This window comes from Ambystoma mexicanum, chromosome 1q (assembly GCF_040938575.1).
Source record: "Ambystoma mexicanum isolate Mex_15411 chromosome 1q, UKY_AmexF1_1, whole genome shotgun sequence".
In the NCBI taxonomy this organism is placed as follows: Eukaryota; Metazoa; Chordata; class Amphibia; order Caudata; family Ambystomatidae; genus Ambystoma; species Ambystoma mexicanum.
This window is the reverse complement of record NC_090922.1, coordinates 764,812,523-764,835,717: the sequence shown is the minus strand read 5'-3', so window position 1 is coordinate 764,835,717 and position 23,195 is coordinate 764,812,523. Positions and strand designations below refer to the sequence as shown.

The 23,195-nt window shown below is 44.7% G+C and overlaps 1 long non-coding RNA gene across 1 annotated transcript; it reads left to right on the top strand.

The window, feature by feature from the left end:
- The first annotated feature begins 790 nt into the window (after nucleotides 1–790).
- Nucleotides 791–21,175, top strand: LOC138521842 (uncharacterized). Its single transcript, XR_011283140.1, has 3 exons — nucleotides 791–917; nucleotides 1,010–1,096; nucleotides 20,366–21,175. It is a non-coding gene; the product is annotated as an uncharacterized lncRNA (long non-coding RNA).
- Nucleotides 21,176–23,195: the final 2,020 nt, after the last annotated feature.

Sequence of the window (23,195 nt, the reverse complement as noted above, 5' to 3'; positions counted from 1 at the left end):
TGCGATCACAAATCTGTTGGGTTTCTACTGCATGTAGAACCTGGGCAATATAAATCATGCAGATGAACTACGGCAATATAATGAGACGCGGGAGCCAGAACATTCGGATGTTAATCCCTTTATTGCCGGCGCCAGAACTGGCGTCGGAGGCGGTGGCCCCGCCTCTTCCTCTTCCCGTGGCCACGCCACAACTTCCAACACAACAGAAAGAACGGACACAAACATTTACAGTGAATACCGTGTCCATGGAAATAGGACACGACAACTCGGACACAACAAAATCCAGAATTCAAAACCAAACACTCTCCTCCCCCCTAGTTCAGCACTTTGCTACTCATAATCATTCAGACCATGATTTTAAATGCATGATTTTTCATGCGATAGGTCCTGATAAACACAATTTTGGCACCTCCAATCGGTTGCTTCGATTGCCCCCATACTGCGGCTTATTTCAATGGGGCAATCCTTGTATTGCCGTTCCTTTAAGGATTGGTGTCTTTGACTCTTGCAAATTACTTTTACAATGTTATTGTTCAACACACTACTTTATAACTGCAACTTGCACTACAGGTTCTACACAGGGACTGATCTTTTTCTCAGAAACCCTTGTTTTGGAGCATACTAATGCCACTTCCTTGGTATCGATGTGGCATTTGTCCTCACTTACAATAATTCCAACCTGGCTGAGTTGCAGCCCCTTCGTCTATTTACGTGGCTTTTCAACGTTAGAGCATTCCACGCACCAACGTGACGCTCGTCACGTTACCTTTCAATGGATCGCAGACAGCATTATGGCTGCTGTTCAGCGTTTGGGCTTAGCAGCGACACCAAAGTACGACTGTGCCTGCTGCAGGTTTCAAGAGAAGGCGACTGGCCAGGACGACTCACAGCTCCTTTTTGATTTCACGATAGCAAAGGTGAGAATCCTTAACTGCATTCATTTTTGATGCATGACTACATATGGGCGGCACATGGTCAGTTTCTAAATGGCCGTTCTCTGTCCTTACAGACGGTGGACAACGCCTAACACGTGATGCAGCCTTTTTGAGAACATTTTCACATGAGGATACACGCAAGATAAAGGGACATCATCAAGGTATTCACATTTTGAACCAACCTTGGTTTCAATTTACTCAAACATTTAGTTGGATGTCTAGCGTGACTTGGAAGAGCGGTTTTATATCATGACGTTTGGTTTTGCTTATCTCCAGATTTTGCAGACTTCGTGTAATGGTTAAGCACTATTGAGAGGGCACCAGGTCCGAATAAAGTAGTGAGAATGGCCTGTAAATGGCAAGTGTCCATGCAGAGGTATTGGGGGAGGGTGGTGGGGGATGGGTTAAGGGGGCTACAGCCCCGGGTCTTTTGGTTGTAGCCCCAGATAGAGGTTCAGGTGCTACAACCAAAATACTAGCTAGCCCCGAGTCCCGCCAGTCCTGCCATTAGCTTAGCCCCTGATCTATTCCAGACCTAGCAACACCCCTGTGTCCATGGCTTCCCAACTTTGAAGGCGTGTTTCTAGCTTGATAATGGGTATTTCAAATTCTTGTAAAGGTCTAGTTACTAGAGCTGATGTGAGTTTTCTCTAGTTTTAGATATTGATACTTCAGCATTACACCATAAGGGCGTGTGCAATGTTTCCAAGTACACTTTTCTTCCAATCTAACATGACATGCCCAGAAAAAGGCTGGGTCACAACAAGCAATATACCCATAGAGCTGAAACTTGAGTTGGCATAAGAAAGAAATGGTATAAGAAAGACACTTAGATGGTCTTCTCGACAATAACATTTGAATTAAAACACAAGTTTGATGCATTTGAATAAATCCACACCTGTCAGAACAGAGTGGTTCATGGACACAACAGTCTGTGTGTCGTGGATACAACAGTCTGTATCCAAGGTTTCCTTTGTTTGTAAGCACCTGTATAAGTTGTGTTTTTTTGGTTTATCTTGTGGTCTGTTCCCACTTTATTATAGCTGTGCAACAACTAACACCAGTTTAGGCTCCCTTGGTGTTGTGTTGTTTACTGATATATTGGAGGGTTTCCCCATGGTAGGCGATATGTATATTTTAGTATATTTGATTTCCTTTAAAACACAAATTACTGTTTACACGCATCTTTGAACTTTATGTATTCGAATTTGTACATCTAATAATTGGTTCGTATGAAATATGTTCGAAATAAATGCATTTATTGATTGGAATATATCCTTTTAAATCTCAATGAGCATTTTTGAAGTGTTCTAAAGTTTGGTTAAATGACAGGGGTTCTCCTGTCTTTTGTACACTCTCACATGACGAGCAGCTCGCAAATGTATGTCTGAACTCCTCTTCATGCTCCAGATAGTCAGAAACTCCATTCATGTGAGGATTAAGGTAATGTAACTGCCATTGCACGAGCACTGACTGGAACTGCCACAGATCTGGAGGGAACAAAGCAGAACTCTAATTAAGACCTGACAATGCAACAAAGGCTGTGTAGACAGAGGTGCACTGGCAACAGGGCACATATCATCTGGCCCTAGAGCACCTCTGAGAGCTTCAGAAATGTGAGTCCCCTAATCATATAAAAGCAAAAAATAGTCCATAGTCGCCCCTCTGTGAGAACGAACACAGCACATTAACCTGTCCTTTGGAAAGGTACCCACTCGAGAGTCCGCAGCCACGCTTTAGCTCACTGTACCTTTCACAGATGGGAACTATAAATGTGCATATCGGTCTTTGTCCCGCCCACATGCAAGTCCAGCACCAAAATGCTATGGCAATTCCCTTCTGAACAAGAGTACCAACAGCACCCCCATACACGTGTTTCTGCCTTGTTGGGCCTCATCAGTGAGGTGGAGCTGTGCCTCCCTAAGCACAGTGAGCAAGGGGGTCCACGTCTGGATGACCCTAGGAAACTTAGGGTGACCAAACCTAAGTCCCTAAAAACATCAATAGTCCATAAGCGCCCCTCTGGGAAAACGAACACCGCCCATTCACCTGTTCTTTGGGAAGGTACCCAATCGAGAGTCCGCAGCCACACTTTAGCTCACTGTACCTTTCACAGATGGGAAATACCCATTTGCATATAAGTGTTTGTCCTGCCCACATGGGTAGTCCAGCACCGAAATACTATGGCAATTCCCTTCTTTACAAGAGTACCAACAGCACCCCCATACACGTGTTTCAGCCTTGTTGGGCCTCATCAGTGAGGTGGATCTTTACTACCTCCATGTTCTCACATATGGGTTTCTGAATTATTGATTGTCACTTGTTTTATTCAGTGTTTCTGAAACCAGTGTCAACTACCGGGTGTCTGCTGCTTCATTGCCTAACACCAAAACAATCAGGATGGGATGTTGTACAGAAGATGTAACACTGCTCATCCATTTAGAAACCTAGATTGTTCAAGAGCTACTAAATTGGGATTAATGCCCTTCCTATTTACTGGATTATAGAATAAGTGAAGAATTTTCCAATATCTATTACTAGCTCGACGCCTCTTTCACTTCACCCCATGGTAGGCAGAAAGCTACTTGAAAAACTGACTGATGTCCTATTTTCCTAATTTCTGTATTGCATCATTCTATAGGCCACTTCATGTCTAGTAATCCGCACCATTGGCATTATCCTGACACACTCGGTCTTCGAACATCAGAGCACCAAATTTAGGCCCACTTCTGCCTTCATGAAACCCCTTCTAAGAGAAGACTACTGGAGTCCAATGATTTGGGTAACTGACCTGTATCCCTTGGAATAACCTCCCAACCTCGGTTTCTGATGTTGAGGCACAGTCTTGTATTTTCCAAGGATGAGAAGGGCTGTTTGTTTCACTGCAACCATATCCGACCCAGCAGTTTTGTTAGAAAACAGAACAGCCATCTTGTGCTACTTACAATGTGTATTATCTTGCTCCTTTCATCCACTCATTTCAGAAAGCTGCGACTGAAAGCCTTAAATGCTGTACTTTGCTGCAATTCCCAACATACACTGCTTCAATGTCACCGGATTGGCAGACATCTGATAGTTTATTTTTTACTCTACTGCACTACATTCATATTGTGCTGATCTATGTATTTATTTGCATACGCAAAACAAGGAAATAGACAACCCCTACCTTTAGCAAGTTTACCAATAGCCTTGGACTATGCTCGAAAAAAAGCACTGCTCTCACTCAGAGATCTGTTAAAAAACAGTTTAATACTTCATCATTTCTTGCTCAAAAAAACATATCACAAACAATATTCCAAAACACTGGGTCACGTAATTGTACCAAAATGTTTAGACACCCCAAAACACATTAAAAAATGAACAAACACCTTGTCAAGCTGGGTCGTTAGTATCCAGTTGTGACAGTATTGCTTTCATTTTTATATAACGACGGATGCTAAGAAGTTCTGGAAAAAACAACGACAATATTGAAACTCACATTACACCTTTGATGTTATTTACAGAGAAAATTGCAATGCAATATATCTATACAATGGGCCTCATTATAAGTTTGCCGGTCCGGTAACAACTGTTCCGGTAAACTTGCCGGTATTGTTGTTACCGGACCGGCAAACTACGAGTTCTGCTCGCGGGTGCCTTCCCGCCCGCCAGGACTGGCCTGGTGGGTGTACCGGCACCCACGAGCAGAGCATGTCGGATGCACCAGCACCGCATCCGACCTCCCATTCCCAATGGGAATGGGGAGCATTTTTTTCTGGTGCCCGCGAATAGGCAATTACCGGGTCCGGCGGGGCCGTAATGACCCGGTAATTGGCCATTCATGGGTGCCAGAAAAAAATTGCAAGTTTGGCAGCAGCCTGCCGGTTTTACCGGCAAGGCTACCGCCAAACTTGTAATGAGGCCCAACGTTGTTCACTCTGGACCTTTGAAAGGAAGGCATGGTATCAACAGTAAGACAGACACAAGTGACCACAGTTCAAGGGTGTTTTTGTTGTACATAAATTGGGTTTGAAAAACGCCTATTTAATCCTAAATCTAATGTTGGGAGCAAGCTACGACCATCAAATAATAATAATACAGTCCTAGTGGATTCTTGTTCAAATAAAAGGGCCTATACTAATAAACCTATTGCCAATCCATACCTCTAACTACAAATAGTGTGGGAAATAATGTTAGGCAAAAGAAAAGTGTTCAAGAAATGATATGTCAGGATATTCAAGCCATTGGCTTCCCTTGCCCACGTTTTCAGCACGGAATAAGGCAACATACTCGAGCATAGCACAGTCTCTGGCTTCTCTAGCACGAGGGTGCAGTTCAAGACTCCAACATCATGGCCTTCTGTGCCAAAGTGTCTTTGTCGTTCAAAGTCTCTTGTTTCAGAGGGCCTGATGTACCAAACAAATAATAAAGTTCCTTTCCTTTCAGGATTCTCCAAGGCACACTTTTCTCAGGTGATTTACTGTTCACTTCGAATCCCACTGTGTCGGGCACAGATCCGTTTGTGTTCAAAGTTTGTATTTTCACATATACACAATTTTCTTAGTATTTCCACATATCCAATTTCTCGGGTGACTCATGGTTCACCCTGGATCCCCCTCTGCTGGGCTCATATCTCTTCTAACACAAAATCTTCAATCAGTCGCCCTCTGCTAGGCCCATAGAAATTTATCTATGTTAACACAAACTTGCTTTAACACAAAGCTTTCAATTGATCTCCCTCCATCGGGCTCGAACCAACTTTATCTACTATGCCATCAACTTTCTTTACTGTATCAACATCAAGACTTTCCATTGTGCATGGGATTTTGCTCCACCCATTGCAGGACCACTTTGATTCACAATCCTTTGCAACTCTTTCACTTTTGTCAACTCTCAGTGGGCCCTTATAGAGACCTTATATTGAGCATGCACGCATTGCCGGACAACTCTGTCAAAGGTATCGTACATCTTGCTTTCAAAGTTCAATCACTCAGTTGCAGTTCAACTTTACTTGCGTTGGTTATCACACGCGCTTCATACAATGTTCATTCCAGCGCTCGCCATACAAGGTTGCCGCTTGCAACCTTGACTTCAACACAGACCGGTATTGCATCAGTCTCCCCAACTCACTGGCTGTGTTTATTTCACTGACGCCGCTTCGTTGTTGGAGCCAAGGACAGTACCACAGCAGCTTGTGATTCTCCCCACCTTGATTATTGACGCAGGAGTGCCCTGGGTACCTCAGACACAATGCAGGATTCTTCAGCCTGGTTTGCTGGTGTTACACTTTCTTTTCTCGAGGCTTCATGAAAGTAGCGGTTCTTTGTTGAAAAAGGTCAAGGGAACTTCTCTCCTTGTGATCCCCTTCTGTTTCACCGTCTTTCTCATGTTAAACTGCCATCTTGGAAATGCTGTTTCCTGGTGTGCTTTTCCTCACTCTGAGTGTGCTCTCGTGCTCCGCCTTTTATCCATGTGGGGAAGTATAATGGAAGTCATGTGTGCATAATGGTCAGTGATTGCCTGATCCTGGCTGACCTTTTTATTGGGACACGTCAGGTATATGGCTCGGGTCTTAGTCCGTTTTCTCTTATAGTGGGCTGTCCGTGAGAAAGTGTTCGTGTTGTGAAAGGGGGTGGGGTTGAGTTCCTAAGAATCCTACCTGCTAGGATGGGGTAAAGGTGTTACATGGAAGGGGATACCGCCTCTCACCATCCAGTGTCCTACCCCCGATCCCCGAAGACCCCTCACCCAGGTGATCCTCTTGCACTGGTCCACCCGCAGGAACTGGATCCAAAAGCGATGGTCGTGTCCTTGCCACCTGGATGACAGATCCCCAGGGACTAGTGGGTAAAGCACCTTCTGGTTTCCCATACCATGATTAGTTCCGTTTAGGGAGGTGTGCTCTCGTGCTCCGCCTTTTATCCATGTGTGGAAGTGCAATGAAGTCAGGTGTGCGTAATGGTCAGTAATTGCCTGACCCTGTCTGACCATTGTATTGAGACACGTCAGATATACGGCTCGGGTGTTAGTCCGTTTTCTCTCATAGCAAGATTCCCGTGAGAAAGTGTTTGTGTTGTGAAAGGGGGGCACGAGGGTTAAGTTCCAAGGTATCCTACTTGGTAGGATGGGGTAAAGGTGTTACAGGGAAGGGGAAACCGCATCTCACCATCCAGTATCCCACTCCCCAAAGACCCCTCACCCAGGTGATCCTCCCGCACTAGTCCACCCCCAGGAACTGGATCCAAAAGCAATGGCTGTGTCCTGGCCACCTGGATGATAGATCCCCGGAGACTAATGGGTGACACACCTTCTGGTTTCTCACACCATCTACCATGATTAGTTCTGTTTTGGGAGGTTATTCGTTTTAAGAATGGCCTAATCCAATGACAAAGGAAAAACAGACTGACTATTCCCACTCCTAAGTCAGACTGCAGACCTACATACCAGGAAACAAGTTATTTTAGTCACAAAGGAGCGTACAAAAGGTAATATAGCAGATAAACAGGAGGCAGTGAGCCTCTTATAATGGGGAAAGTTTAAGTGGTATGGTGACCAGATTTGAGAAGGGGTATATTGGACATATGCCGGGAACAATATGGTGGACAAGCTTAGGACACATGGTAGTGAATAGGCAGTCTAGCCAGCTAAGCATGAGCTGTGACCTCAAACTATTAAGCGCTAGAGTGATGGGGATGGGGGAAAGGGAAGAATCCAGTTAGCGATGAGGGAAGGTGTAAGTAGTACAGCTGGAGAGGTGAGTCAAAAGGATAGCTCAGATGCGAGAAGGTGCGCTTTCAATTTGCTTTTGAATGTATCGATATGGACCATATTTCGAATTGCAGAGGAGAGGGAGTTCTAAGTAAGCAGAGTGAAAGAGCGGAAGAGGAATCATAGGGTGGGCGAGGTGCCATAAGGGTGCTGGCTGAGGCAGAACAAAGGCTGTGAGAGGGTTTTAGGGGTTGATAGAAAAGGATTGATACAGTGATGCCTTACTGTGGATGGATGGATGCACTAGTAGAACATTGAATGTGGCCCTATTGTGCATAGTTAGCCAGCCAGCCTGCTAGCGATAGGAGGAAGTAGGGATAGTTCAAAGAGATTCCTGGTAGCAACGTTAATAATCTTTTCAAGGGGACAGAATGCGTTGTTTGCAAGATCAAAGAGGATACTGGCACGTAGTCCAGTTTAGAAAAAACAAGAGTGGTTAGCAGATGGTTGGCCGTTTTGAAGAGAAAGAGGTACCTGATTTACCTGATATTTCTGAGGTTAAGGCGAGCCACCATTGCAGTTTTAGAGATGAAGGTAGAGAATATGTTTAAAGAGTCGTAGATGACGCCAGTGTTTCTAGCTGAAGAGGAATAGGAAAGAGTGTCAATTGGGAACTGGATAGGCAGGGGAGGAAAGGAGAGGATTTGGCAGGAAAGAGAAACACCTCTGTTTTGGAGTTCAACATAAAAGAGTGTAAGGCCATCCAGTATTTAATAGCTGCGAGACAGTCAGAAATGTTGGCAGATAGGTCGGTGGAGAGTTCTGGAAAAGAGAAAAAGATTTTGGGTTTCATCTACAAAGAGTTGGTATGAGAACCCAAAGGAGGAGGTAAGGGCCCAGAGAGCAGAAGTGTGCAGTGTGAACAAGCGGGGACCCAAGACAGAGCCTTGCGGAACAGTAGGAGTGAATGGAGAGGTATTGTTGTTCCAGGAAACAGAATTGATGAGGTCCCAGGTAGGACTCCATCCAGGCAAGTGCTTAATCATGAATTTCAAACAGAGAGAAGGGATTGAAGAGATAAGAGGAAATGACAGTATCAAAGGCAGCAGAAAAGTCGGGGAGGATTAGGCTAGAGGATAGGTTGGAATGTTTAGCAGAGGCAATAAAGTTGGAGACATTAATTAGAGCAGTTTCCGTGAAGTGGCAGGAGTGGAAAACAGCTTGGAAGGGTTCACAAAAGTTGTGTGTATCAAGTAAGTTAGCAGGTCTGTTAAATACAGCTCTTTCCAACACCTTCGATAATTGAGTAAGAAGTGACACAGGTCAAAAGGTGTTCGGCACGTTTGGATCAGCACCTTGCTTTTCCAGGAAAGGGATTACCAAGGCTGTTTTGAAAGTGGAGGGAAAGCAAGCAGAGTCGAAAGGACAAGTTGAAGAGATTAGCGAGGTGAGAGACTACTAGCGGGGCAATCAGTTTAACAAGCTGAGGTGCAAGAGGATCTGATGGGGCACAGGAGGGGTTACCCTTATACAACGCTGCAAGGACTTCCTCAGGATTGGTATGACTGAATTGTGAGATAGAAGCAGTGAAAGATGGTGGAATGAAGTAAGTAGGAGGAGGGAGTAAGAGGAGGGTTAGGAGATATTCACTGATTTTGGAACCAAAGTATTCAACAAGGTCCCTAGCTGAAAGAGTAGAGTTAACAGTTGTGGGTTTAGGAGTAAGGAGGGAGTTTATAACTATCCCTATCAATAATTGCTAAGTCCCTGTCTACTCATGTTATGATTAACGAACAATATCTACAGCTTATATATCACGTGCTAGACATGTATTAGATCTGACCCGTCTGTTAATCTCATCTCTTCCCTACTTTAATCTGTCTCAGAGTTGCACCTTGCTCTCTCCTGCCAGATCTACACCTATTGTTGTACTGCTTATCCAGCCTCTAACACGCTCAAATCCATATGTATCTAGACATGCTGCCTGTACTCTAGCCATACCTAGCTATACTGCTCAATTTCGAATCTAATTGCCGCTCGATCCTGATTTTAGTTGTATCTAGACATGCTGCCTGTTCGCAAATCCAGTCTTATCTAGTCATACTGTTCAAATTCGCTTCTAGATGCCCTCAGACAACTAGCATCTACTTAGTCAACACACTATCTACAACTCTACTCAGAATGCATCTACCTATCACAAACTTGCACGCCTCTGTACTCATCTTCCTGAACATTACTTTACACACCTACTGTAAAATGGCACCTCAACTGCCCAATACGCCCATTTCTTCCATGCCCACCGACCAGATTCCACCCCATACAGACCTAGCCAACCCTCAGATACTACCTAGTCTCCCTCGCACTACCATAGACAGGAACCTAGGACTCAGAGCTAGATTAGCCAAAATCTACGAGCCATTGGCCCGCTCGCTGCATACCCCACAAAAATCCTTAAAGCCGTTACCTCAACTTAACCCTAACATTAAAACCTCTAATTCTCATCACAACCTCTCCTCTAACCCCATACTCATCCACCCTAGCCAGAGTACACCCGGACAAACTCAAGATAAACGCCACACTAGCGCTACTGAAAACACAACTACCACCATAAAGACAGCCAACCCTAAAATCAAGGGAGCCCTAATCAACGCTAGATCCTTAGTAGCACATGCTACAGAAATAGCAGATCTGATCCTCAAAGACGACCTAGACTTCCTCGCCATCACCGAGACCTGGTTACACCCAGCAGCAGGCCCCATGATCATGCTAGCAGTCCCAGACAAGTACACCATCCTGAGGCAAGATCGCCTCAAGTCCAGAGGAGGGGGTGTTGCCATTATACATAAACTTAGCCTACTCATGAGACTCGCTACACCTTCCAATGTCCAATCCTGCGAAAACTTGTCAGTCAAAGTCCCACTCACTAACACCCAAACCCTCACCATCCACTTGATTTACCACCCACCAGGACCCATCGGTACCTTTGATGAAGACCTTAACGCTATCCTAACTAGCAACCTCAAAACCTCAGCTCAAGTCCTTACCTTGGGGGACTTTAACCTAGGCTACAATGACCCAGCAGACCCAATATCCAACGCTATAGGCACCACCCTTGCTGAACTAGGGTTTGCACAAAGAACCATGGCCCCTACTCACTCAAAAGGTAGAATACTCGATTGGGTGGCCGATCACAACTGCGTAGCAAACATTACCAATATCTCACCTCTAATCTGGACAGACCACCACCTAGTCTCGTTCTGGTTAACCACAGACAGACCTACACCTCCGCCTATCACAACAGCCCCACCTATTCTCACCAGAAACAAGAAAAACATTACAGCAGAAAGACTCATCCCGAACCTACTCCCCAAACTTGACACACTCTCGGACAAGGCGGACCCAGAGATCCTAGTTGAGGAATATAATAAAGCCATGGCCTCAGCACTGGACCTCATCGCCCCTCTCAAACTCAAACCGAGCAAACAGAAATCACACCTTAACAAATGGTACACACCATTCCTCAAAAACCTGAGGCAACAAAAGAGAAACTGCGAAGTTACTTGGAAAAAATGTCCCTCAGCTGCTAACAAATTTAATCTATCTAAAATACCTGCACTCTACAAAAAAGAAATATATGTGGCCAAACGAACGTCCTATGACTCTCGTATATCATCAGCTAAATCCAACATGAAAGAACTCTTTTCCATTCTCAAAGAAGTTGAAACTCCCATACTACCCCCTGATACCTGCACCAAAGATAAAAACTGGTGCTCAAAAATTCAGAATGCCCTGACCAATAAGATCAAGACCCTTCAAACCAAAATCTCCAGCAAAAAAGAGACCGTAAAAGACATGCCCCCCTCTAAAAAACCGGACAAGTGTACAACCACAGACCCCACGCGCTTCAAGTTCACTAAAGTCAATACACTCGATGTGGAAAAAATCATCTTGTCCCTGAAACCGTCTAACTGCCAGGGAGACCTTTGCCCGGCACAGCTCATCAAAGACGCTGCTCGCGATCTTTCAGCCTTCATCACGAAATTGATCAATGCCTCTTTCTCCACCGGCTCCATCCCCAGCAATCTAAAACAATCTTGGGTACTTCCCTTACTAAAAAAACCTACCCTCGACCCAGCCATACCCACCAATTACCGACCCATAACGACTGTTCCCTTCCTACTAAAAATCCTAGATAAGGTAGCTTACGTTCAAATACAGAAGCACCTGGAAGAACACCACCTCTTAGGATCTAGACAATCTGGGTTCCGCCCTCAACATGGGACTGAGACTGCTCTCATCGACCTGAAAGCTCAGATTGATACACTTAGGGACAAAGGACAAGTTGCCTTGCTCCTCCTTCTTGACCTCTCTGCAGCTTTCGATCTGGTCAACCACTCTGTCTTATGTTCACACCTCCACACAGCAGCACACTTCTCTCCCGAGGCCATCTCATGGATCACTTCATTCCTTAACGGAAGAACCATGAGGGTATTTTCGCCTACAGCTGCAGCAGACCCTATACCTATCACCTGTGGTGTACCACAGGGCTCCTGCGTCTCCCCTACATTGTACAATATATTCACCAAGCCCCTTTTCGATGATTTGGATCATCTCGGTATCACCTACACTAATTATGCAGATGATACTCAGATCCTCCTTCCGCTTTCTGGAGATTATGGAAAGGATTTGGCCTTGCTGAATAGGGTGTACATCATCATCCAGGCATGGATGGCCACTCATGGACTATGCCTGAATGATGAGAAAACAGAGCTTATCATCTTGGGAACAACGCATAGTCTAGGGAAACTCAGCCCAGCCTACAACTCTTTCATGATAGATGGGAACAACATCAAAGTTGGACAGGAGGTCAAAACACTGGGCTTCTACCTGGATTCTAACCTCTCCTTCAAAAGACAACTGAGCTCACTGGCATCTTCATCTGCATATACATGCAAATTAATCCGCTCAGCTAAACCATTTCTGTCAGACACTAGCTGCCTTACACTCGCTAGAGCCCTCATTCTATCCCGCCTTGACTACTGTAACGCCCTCTACCTGGGAACCTCCAAGGCTACTACCAGCAAGCTACAAACTCTCCAGAATAACGCCCTGAGAGCAGCATTGGGCATCCCCAGAAGAGAGCATATATCAGGTTTCAGCCAACAGAATAACTGGCTCTCTACCAGAGACAAAATTCTCCTAAAAACGGCCTCACTTACCTACAAATCTCTTAACAACGCTGCCCCGATTTACTTGACTAACAGATTCCATAGACAAGCCTCCGCAAGACCCCTCAGAACTGCTTACAAAGATTGCCTCTCTGTCCCAAACTACAAACTTGCCACCATAGGAGGTAACAGTTTCCCGGTAAAGGCAGCCAAACTATGGAACTCTTTGCCCCCCAACCTCAGAGTAGACATGCCCTACCTGAATTTCCGCTCTAAGGTAATTTCATGGCTTAAACTGAAGGACAGCCAAAATAGATAAGTGCTAAAGCCACCCTCTTGCGATCCGCACATTGTGTAACCTTGTGTGCCACCTTTTAATTTGTATATACTGTATATATTGTGCGCTCTCATCTACTGCTCTGTACATTCCCTATGCTATTTGAACTTTGTACACTTTGTAACCAAGCTTTGCATATTCTTGTAAATGCTGCGCCCTGATACCCTTGGGTATAATAGCGCATTATAAATAATAAAACAAACAAACAAACAAACATCCCTTTTTATAACTATCAAGAGAAGACTTGAGAGAATCAAGGGCATAGAGGTATAGTTTGAGGTCCTCATGAGAGTGGGAGCACCTCCTGCACAGGAGTTATTGCGTATCAGTGCGGAGATCGCATATGAATGGGCAGATCCTAGGTTGAGGATGCTGGGATTTAGCGGTGAAAGTTAGCAGTGGGAAGCGAGAAGGTGGAGAAGGCAGTGTAAGTGGAGGAAGGATCTTGGAAAAAAGGAGGAGAGTGAGAGTTGGAGTTCAGAGAGGAAGCGAGCGGGAAGAGTAAAGGGTTTACATTGTCTCTTGGAAAAGGGAGTGATAGGTGGGGAGGAAAGATGAGAGGGAGAAACGATAATGGTGGTGGATGCAATGGAGTGGTCCGAAAGAGATGACATGAAAGTACTGCTTGTTCCTGAGAGAGAGTTGGAGATAAATAGGTGGGCAAGGGAGCTTGCGTGACTAGGTTATCAATAGTGTGGCTAGCGTGTTCAGTGAGAAAAGATTGAAGGTTAGATGGTTGCGAAGTGGTAGGAGAAGGAATGTTAAAGTCACCTAAGAGGATGAGGTGACAGGGAAAGCGAATCAAAGAGCTGCCCGAGTTCATCGGAGAATGGCCCAATGGGGCCAGAAGGGCGATAGATAGAAATGAAGTGAGCAGAGTGAGGATGAACAATAGTTGAGAGTGTAAATTGAAATGAGGTAGGTGGGGATATGGCATTGGGGGTGTGTGAGATGTTAAGGTGGAAAGAAAATGGGTGACTCACACCACCGCCTTTGCCCGTCAGATGAGGAGAGTGAGAGAAGAAAAGTTTGGAGTCATGAAGGGCTGCCAAGGTAGCAGTGGGGAGAGATCCAGGTTTCAGTGATAGCAAGGAAATCAAGGGGAGGAGAGCTAGAGTGAAAGTAGTCAGTGATGAAGGACGTCTTTATGTAAACAGACTGAGCACTCCAGAGTGCAATGTTTAGTTGATGCAGCAGGGAGGAGTAGAGCAATTTAGTTTCAAAGTAGGAGAGGCAGGGTGGGTAGATGATAGGAGTGGAGCCATCTGTTGGCTGGCGTTAGTTGGTTAGAAAGGGGGTGGTTTGGAGTTATGATAGGAATAGGAAAGGTTGGGGCTATAGCTTGATTGGAGAGAGCATTAAGAGCGAATAGCAGGATGAGAGAGAATGCATTTTTTTTGCGTTCAGTAGTAGTCAATTGTATCTGGCAATGTACTAAGTAGATTTTAGGTATTACCAGGTGTAGCACGAGAGGAGGTGGTATAAAGGTTCACAGGTAAATAGGCTGGGAGTAAAGGCTGGGAGTTTGCCCTTAGCTGTTACCCCTTGCTTGGGCTAAGTCCTCCCAGTAATTAGTAAGAAGGAGGGGCAGTAAGGAGTGTCCAGTGGTGGGAAGAGGGAGGCAGGAACAGTAGACGGCAGATCGGGCTGAGCTCAATGTGGCGTTGTCTGGTCAGAGGTCATCACCTGATCAGCTCGTAGATCGACAATGGATGGTTTTTGTAGGTCCCCTGACCTCCGCAAGCAGATTTGAGGCATTATTCTGTAGAATGGTAATGTTTGCACCAGCACTTAATTGTGTAATCTCCCTGAGGTGGTGCACATTTTGGGAACTGGTAAAGGGGAGGGCATTACGCCATTCCACTTTCATGAAGCTACGATTATCGAGCACGGTAAGAGGCAAGTGGCAAACGTAGTGCCAATACCTCCTTTCCAGAGTACACAAGTGTGATTACAAAGCCTGTTGGAACTTTTTAGGGATTTTCCTATCCTACATACCTACACATTCCTTACCAGCTTCAATGCTCTGTGTCTCCGATGTCCACTGCTTCAAAAGGTTGTGGGCTGAACCATTATAGGAGTAGATTGAGCATGCCATGATTTTTGCAAATGACTTCGTTTTTATCGTAGTCTCTTGGGCCCAGGTGATAAATACCTCTTTGTGTAGGTATATGTATTCATTATTTTTAATTTCCATCGATCTTATCATTCAGAAAATGTCAGAGAAACCCAGGCTACAAACAAGGATCAGTGAGACGTCTTGACAAGGAGCAGGCGGCATGAAACACATGTTCATTTGACTTCATGTTTTAGTATCTTGAAATCTGAATATCAATATAAAGAATGACATCTCTTTTCTAAATGATCAGATAGATGGAAAATGAAGTTCACAATGGATCAAGTGGATTTAATTTGGGGATAGAATTATAAACAAATACATGATTAATGATTTGAAGATAGAGGAGTGAAAAATGTCCTTGGTGAATGTCTAGGCCAAGCTCACATAAGATCAAGGGGGCAGTTCATCTCCCACCACTGTAGGCTGCTTAAGTAGGGCCTCACACCCTCCCCCACTCCCATGGTCCTGAAACTTACCCTTCTTACTTCATCTGTTCTGGGTCTGTCACTCCTAAATGTTTCGTCAGATGCTCACTTCTCCTCCCACCATGTGTGTAACTACTTCAGATCAGAGTCTTTCCCCTAACCACTACCTTGGGCTACCTAACCACTACCTTGGGCTCAGCTGTCCTCCTCAAATCATCCTATGCAGATCAGCTATTTGCTCTTCTTTTTCAAATTCATTCTTGTAATGCGGATCACATCCGGGTGTTTTTTCTCCACTCTCCTTCTCTTCTCTTGCCACCTCCATCTGGTGCTTACCGTGAACCTTCTGATGTTCTCCCACCTCGTCCTTTTCTTCACCTGCCACTCCCTCCTACTGATGAGCCCCCTCCAGATGTTCACTCACCTCATTTCCTCCTGCCACTCCATCCTGCTGAACCTCCTGAGATGTACACTCACCTCATCTTCTCATGCCACTCCCTCTTGCTGCTCATGAACCTTCACCAGATGTTCACACACCTCATCTTCTGCTGCCACCTCCTCTCTCTCTCTCTCTCCGCCTCTAGTCTCAAAGCTCCCGCCACCGCCTCAAAATAGCTCACTAATTTCCTTCCAGGACGGTCTCCAAACACCCACACTGTCTGAAACCCTGGGCTTATTTAGGCTTGGATCCACTCCCCTAGGCTTCACTGTCCACAGATCTGTCTCTGAAATGGCACATTTCTGACTGGGATGGCAGACCAGGTTTTTAAAGGACTGGCCTTCATGTTGGATTTCACCGAGGTCATTGCATTGGTCTAGATAGTGCCGAGGGAGTTGGCGTGTGTTGTCCCACTGAGTCCCATACCTTAAAAAATAAGTAAGCATGGGGTAGCATTTACATTTTTCCTGATTTTCTAGAAATGGCTCTGCTCATGGAGCAAGAGTTGCTGGCACTGCCCAAGGCTTCTGTGGTCTGCCACAAACTCACTTTGGAGCTGTGCAGGAGTTGTACTTAACCTACTGCAACCTGCGTGGGAATGCTAAGGTGTACAAGAATCGCATAGGGTCACAATGTTCATGAGGGCTCCAGCATAGGATAGGGATTATTTGTGACATGTGCATTTTGTTGACCAGGACCACACCAAGTCCCCATTCCTTAAAGGGATAGTGTTGCTGAGATAGTTCTTTCTTGAAGGGGGAGAGGTTAATTGGCCATATGTTCCTGAGACTGCTGGAAAGAGTTGAGTTGTTGATCTTTCATGAGCCACTGTGTCACTTGGTGGTCCCTGCTACTGTTACATGCCCTATGATGGCAGCTAAGGGGGGGTGGGGAGTGATCAGGTGATCCTCCCTGTATAAGCCCTGGACCATCGAGCTCTGGTTTAGGGGAATGTCCATGATCAGGTAAAGGACTTTGCCACTGAATATATTGGCATGTTGAAGATCAAACAATGCATAGTATCTAGAGCACTTGCATTTTCACTGCCTGAGCACCAGAACTATTTGGGAATGTTAATTTGGAAGCATAGGTTACAATTAAGTTGATTACTAGAAAATATCTGGCATTTCTGAAAGGAGGAATCTCATCCTTTCATGACCTGCATGGCCCTGCCGCAAGACTGTCTGCAGGAGTGTTTTTGTCTATGACTGCAATGGACTTCCCAAGCCATCAAGGTCTATTACAACATACTCGACCAAAGAACAAGCAAAAATCTTAAAACCCGAAAGCACATTATGGTAGGAGTTTATAATCTAAGCGTTGCAACACAAAGGTTCAGAATGAGGCTGCAGTGGAGAAGGTGGAACTGGTTGGCACTCCACTTGCACGTTATGGGCCATGGGTGCTTGGCTCTTTATGTAGATGCCAGGTATTCACGTGTGAATCAGCTGGGTTCCAGGAAGTATGGGTTTGAAGAAATAGTAAGGTTTTCCATTTCCATCCAAATTGTTGGCTAGAAAAGATGTAGAGGAAGGCAGCCTGAGAGTACAGGCAGATAGAAGAATACTTGTTTGTATGCCCTCTTTTGAAACTTTGAACATCAAAAAAGGGGTAATGGAATGCTTAAAAGTGGATCCTTGGCTTCCAGGAAACACTGATCGCTCTTATTAGGTAGTTCAGTGACTTGATGGGCAATGCTTTAAAGATGTGGGAACAGATCGTGAACTTGCTGCCTGCAGGGAAGAGGAGCAAATGCAGGTCTCAAAGAATGGGGAGATGTAGTCAAATGTTCCATTTTTAGGCGAGGTGCGGCTTGTAGGACAAGATGTCTTATTGTAGCGTCTGGTAAATTGCCGCAAAGGGATGATCAATGTGAGAGAATTTATGGGTTAATGCAGAAGATGGTTGAAAGGAAGAAGGACTTTCAAGTACATAGGTTTCTTGGTAAAATGATTCTTAACAAGAAGATTTGAGTCCATGTAACATTAGATTTGTCTATTTAAATTGCTTTTTCACTTCGTGAGGGCACTCTGACCCTCCGGGACTCCGATCTGTAGCTCCCATTGCTTTAGTCAATATACCAACATCACTAAAAACGGCTACAGAGATATTTCCACGTGCACCGAGACCTCGCATTTTAGGAAATGCACGCCATTATTTAGGTAAGTGCTGCATGCTCCCCTTCCCCTCTGCGTTTCGGTTCAGCACAGCACAGGCACATGGTAACTTGCGTAGGCCCTTTTTTGACACAGACCTTTTTCTGCCTTCCTCAGGGCACACAGCCCACACGGCAAACGCTGTGTACTGCACGCTCCCGACTAGTTTGCTTTCCCTGTCAAATGTGCGACTTTGAAGCAAGCATATTCTGAAATATGACGCTGAACCGCTGTAAGTAAGACCCTATGGGTCCCAATTTACTTAGCTGGCCCTACATTATGGAGAGGATGTGCTATCTGAGGCCAGGGTCGGACTGAGACAAGAAATAGGCCCGGACACCCAAAAAAAAAGTGGCCCACCCCTCGCTTCAAAAAAGTGGCCCAGCCCTCGCCTCACGACCCTTGACCTCTGATGACATCACTGGAAGTGATGTCATTTGACTACACTCCAAAGTGACATCCCTGGAAGTGATGAAACATGACCTTTCAGCCATTGGCAAAACAGGAAGTGGCATCAAATAGCATTGTTCCTAAGTACACTGCCAAAAACGATGTTATGATTTCACTAATGTGATATACATTTCCTACAAGAATGGATCACCATATGTATCATTAACATGTGTGTGTATAGATCCATATTGTTAAATTACTGTGAATGCAAGCAGACGTCCAAGGCCAAATGATAATGTTATTGTATAGCACTTATGCTTAAGCTCTTTTTTATAGAACAAATATCCATACAATATCATCCAGCCTTTGTTGGAACTCATTTATCGACCTAAGAAGGATGAAAGGCTGAGATGGCCTTGCTGTGATTCGAACCTGTAGATCACACACACATCGCAGTAGCGAGCGCTCAACCCACTGAGCTATCATATCGGCTATAGTAGAGCAATTATTCTGTAGTGGATACCATTAAACTGGTAACTGAGATTTAACAGCAGACCAGTTAAGTTCATCTGTAGGTCTAGTGCAAAGTTGGCCACATGTCAAGCCTGCATGCATCTACTTTCAGGCTTCAGAGGTTGGAGAAAAAGGGAAATCAGCGCACTCACAGGACATCCCATACTCTGAGCACTCGTTACTTCATACATGCAAACAAAAATCCACACTTGATGTGATAGTCAAATATTACTACACTGTACAGAAGCTTTTAGGCACACGGATTTTGTCAAGTGACCGAGGACACTGAGATGGAATGTCTTGTGAAGATCGTAACACTGAGATGGAATGTCTTGTGAAGATCGTAACAGAGACAACTGGAGAAACAAAAACATGCAATTACTGCAACTTGCGTAAGGCAAAAAACATAGTCCGAAATGGATGCTTATTCTACTCTAAAATTGGTTGTTTATCACTAATATCACTTATATATATTTATCACTAATACAACAGCACAGCAATTCCAGGGGGCACCCTGCGCCCTGGAGTAGCGGCACGGTGACAGCCGCCGGCTCGGTGGCAGCCCCAGCCCCTCAACTCTGTATGTTGCGGCAGCATGTGAATGATGCATGCATCATAATTTATGATGCACTCGTGCATGCAAATCAATCGTCAAAGCAAGGTAACATGTGTTACCTTGCTTTGATGAATAATGCAGTTGCAAGTATTTTATTTCTCCAAAAATATATTTAAAAAAATTCAAAATAGAATTTTTTTCAAAATGTTTTTTTTTCCCCAAACCGTCCCAGGCATGGCCAGAAACCGGCCCCCACTTAGCCACGGGCTGAAAGGCCGAGGGGCCAATCCAACCGGGTCTTAGGCTGTCTGGTCTCATCTTGTTGTCCCGCTTTTAGAATTGAACCGCTCTGTCTACTTGATCAACTCTGCGTGCACACAGAGCCACATGCCATTTACCAGGAGCATTTATCTCGTGGCCTCCCGCACCCAACAGTCCCGCAGCACTGGCAAAGCTTCCCTGGGGCCCAGCATTTTAGAAAAGGAGTTTTAGTATCCATGGTATGCCTTTCTCTAGGATTCTTTTGACAGTAGTCGACAGTTCGTTTTTAATATTGTAATATTGAGATGTATGCCCCCTATTGCGTCTTAAAACACATACAGCCCTAATTTATTCACTTATTTATGTATATATTCAACAGGGTCTTCCAGTTACGCGCTGGTGAAGGCGGTCTCTACACCTACACGCTGCCGAAATGCGACACGACCTGGGGAGTGTCCAGTGTTCCATCCATCTGACTCACTTCTCCATTATTGGACACCAATGTTCCCTTTGTCCCACCTGTCGCATAGGCAGACCCTCTCTTTTTTAAAGTTCACCTCCAAGGTTGGCAAAACAGTTCCCCACTAAAAAGAAGGAAAGATGTGTATTGGCAGAAGATAACTGGAGAGATTTAGCTCTTGAAAATCCAACCACAAGATGAACAAGTGCATAGATGTGATTGAGTATTGCCATTGCATTTTCTATCCTTCATTAGACAGTGCCCACTGATTAAAAACTGTTAAATCAGCAATAACCACTTGTGTTCACTCTGGAGGAACTCAGGATCCTACCTTTCAAGTAAGGGCACGGGCTGAACAATATATGAACTTTGTTTTTGATTTGTACATGGCTCACCAGAATTCTTCGCTTGTCTTTTTTAAAAATGCGTTACTTTGAAGACTTTTATCTGCTTCTGTCATTTTTTCTGTTTCCCTGATTAGCTCTGGACTTGCACGCTATTTTCACTATTTTCACTGGTTCCTGTCCACCAACTATAACCTTTCTTTCACATTGTTTTTGTTTCTTTTAAGAGTAAAGCGTACTCATATTATAGTGTTACGTTCACCATATGCAAGATATTAGTATTGTATTTGAGTTTTCTGCTTTGTTTTTCATTAATGAGCATCAATTATGCCACTGTTTTTATGTTGAATGGTTAGTAAACCAACCTTATGTGTTCATGAATAAACTTGTGTGGTCTGTATGATTTTTGGATGAAATTATACATTTTTTGATTGAATCATTGTCTCACTACTTGTTGATACGAGAAGGTTTTAAATTAATAACCAAACGGATATCAACCTTTGGCAGCAGCCTTTTGTTGTATGTTTTGGCACAGTGGCTAAGCAAGAATGGAAGTAGTTGTCTAGGCTCTTTGTTTAGAACTATGCTTGTAGCAGATTTCCTTGGGAAGCCCAACGGTGAAGGACAATTTGATCTTTCTGGTATTTAGTTTGAGGTAAACATCAGACATCCACTTCTGAAGAAGGTTGAGGCATGAACAGAGGTGTTCTATGTCATGGTAAGACAACACATTAAACTAAAGCTGGGTGTTGCACATTGATAGATTTGTTTGTCCTGCTTGGCCAACTGCGGGTCAATATATAAGGTAAACAATGTTTCTGACTTGATCAAACGCGGGCACATGTGAATGGACTGCTCCAGATAAAAAAAAATACTTAACAGTTGAGTGGGGGAGGACAGTGAGGTAGATACACAATGGCTGCATCTTAACTGAGCTGTGCCCCGAGCCACACAGCAAATGGCTTCTGTTAGGCAGAATTATATGCAGTACCCTTTGGGAACACTACACACAATTAAGACTACAAGTGACAGTACAATTTCACCTTTGGTGCAAGCCTGTACTACAGTTATAGTGGTAGCTGTAGCAGAGAAGCCAGACTTATCTCAAGAGTAAGTGAGCAGTACAGGATAGTTACACAAAGGACAGCAATTACTATGATTCAGGCAAACACTGACTCAAGGTTTCTAAGTAAAAGAATATATATTTATTTACTTATCAGTTGTATAACAGTTCACCTTTCTAAGCAAGTTAAAAAATCACAATCATAAATACACCACACCAATTCCCTTAAATTCTAGACAGTTTAGGCTCACAAAATGAAGTGGGAGCAAAATGGCACTCCAGCAATTTAAAAGGGAGGGAAAGACAAAGTTATCAGCAATTAGGTAAAACCAACAGGTAAGTATTCTGAGCAATTGAACAAGAGAGACTACAGTGAAGAGATCAGCTAAAAGGCTTGGGGCCAAAGTCAATAGGTCAAAAGTCTTTTGCTCAAGATCAAACAGTTCGGACGAGGTTGGTTGGTCAAAAAGATAGTTCAAAGAGAAGGACAAGCCCTCAGATTGGAGAAAGATTTCAAACACTTTCACTGCAGTTGAACGAAACGGACAACCGGATTTGCACAGTACCTTAAAACGGAGAGGGAGCTGTAGCTGAGGCGGACGTTCGTGGTGGTTCCTGCAGGCTCATGGTTCCTGAAGCGACTGTCGGACTGGTCAGAATTAGGAAGACTGAAGGGTCCTGCGCCACCCAGGGAAGAAGCCGGCAGCAGAGCAAAACAACGAATAAAAGGTGTGTCCTTAAAACCCAAGCAGGGTCCGACCTTCCTGGCTATCCGGCCCACTGTAGCTCTGTACAGCAAATTCAACCAGAGGAGGGTTCCTGGCTTGACGTTTGGGCGAACTTTTTGGTCCCACCAGCTCAAGGGAAGAAGTTTCCTGGAGGATTTTCTCTGTCGTTGGATTTGGAGATTCGGACCTGCAGCAGTGCTTCACCAGGCAGTTCAGTCGTTGTAGGGGTCCTCTTCTTCCAGTTTCTCGTTGGTTCTTTTGTTCTAGTGGTGACTCTGTCTTTCCAGTCCCAGAGACCTGCTTTTTATTCAGTTTTCCCCCATTCATACAGCCTGGCTCTCAATCACACAGCAGGGTGGCTGGCCTGGCAAGGCAAGTCCCCTTAGCCAATCAGACAAGAGAGTGACTTGGGTTACTACTGCAACCCATGGCAGGGGTCCGAAGATTCCTCCCTCACATCCTGCCTACCTAGACTATCAGGCGCCTTAAGGAGGGCTTCTGTTCAAAAGCCTGCGAAAAGACAGCGAAAAAAGGAATCATCCCCGGTTTGGCGTGCAGAGAAAAACACGAGACAGACTTTAACAATTAACAAAAAGAAATGGTGACCAAACCCA